Here is a 1003-nt window from a genome sequence, read left to right on the forward strand (position 1 = left end):
CTTTACGATACAGTGGGGAGAACAAGTATTTGATACACTGCGATTTTGCAGGTTTTCCTACTTACAAAGCATGTAGAGGTCTGTAATTTTTATCATAGGTACACTTCAACTGTGAGAGACGGAATCTAAAACAAAAATCCAGAAAATCACATTGTATGATTTTTTAATAATTAATTAGCATTTTATTGCATGACATAAGTATTTGATCACCTACCAACCAGTAAGAATTCCGGCTCTCACAGACCTGTTAGTTTTCTTTAAGAAGCCCTCCTGTTCTCCACTCATTCCTGTATTAACTGCACCTGTTTGAACTCGTTACCTGTATAAAAGACACCTGTCCACACACTCAATCAAACAGATTCCAACCTCTCCACAATGCCAAGACCAGAGAGCTGTGTAAGGACATCAGGGATAAAATTGTAGACCTGCACAAGGCTGGGATGGGCTACAGGACAATAGGCAAGCAGCTTGGTGAGAAGGAAACAACTGTTGCACAATTATTAGAAAATGGAAGAAGTTCAAGATGACGGTCAATCACCCTCGGTCTGGGCTCCATGCAAGATTTCACCTCGTGGGGCATCAATGATCATGAGGAAGGTGAGGGATCAGCCCAGAACTACACGGCAGGACCTGGTCAATGACCTGAAGAGAGCTGGGACCACAGTCTCAAAAAAACCATTAGTAACACACTACGCCGTCATGGATTAAATCCTGCAGCGCACGCAAGGTCCCCCTGCTTAAGCCAGTGCATGTCCAGGCCTGTCTGAAGTTTGCCAATGACCATCTGGATGATCCAGAGGAGGAATGGGAGAAGGTCATGTGGTCTGATGAGACAAAAATAGAGCTTTTTGTTCTAACTCCACTCGCCATGTTTGGAGGAAGAAGAAGTATGAGTACAACCCCAAGAACACCATCCCAACGGTGAAGCATGGAGGTGGAAACATCATTCTTTGGGGATGCTTTTCTGCAAAGGGGACAGGACGACTGCACCGTATTGAGGGGA

Source organism: Salvelinus sp. IW2-2015, unplaced genomic scaffold (genome assembly GCF_002910315.2).
Source record: "Salvelinus sp. IW2-2015 unplaced genomic scaffold, ASM291031v2 Un_scaffold16537, whole genome shotgun sequence".
NCBI lineage: Eukaryota > Metazoa > Chordata > Actinopteri > Salmoniformes > Salmonidae > Salvelinus > Salvelinus sp. IW2-2015.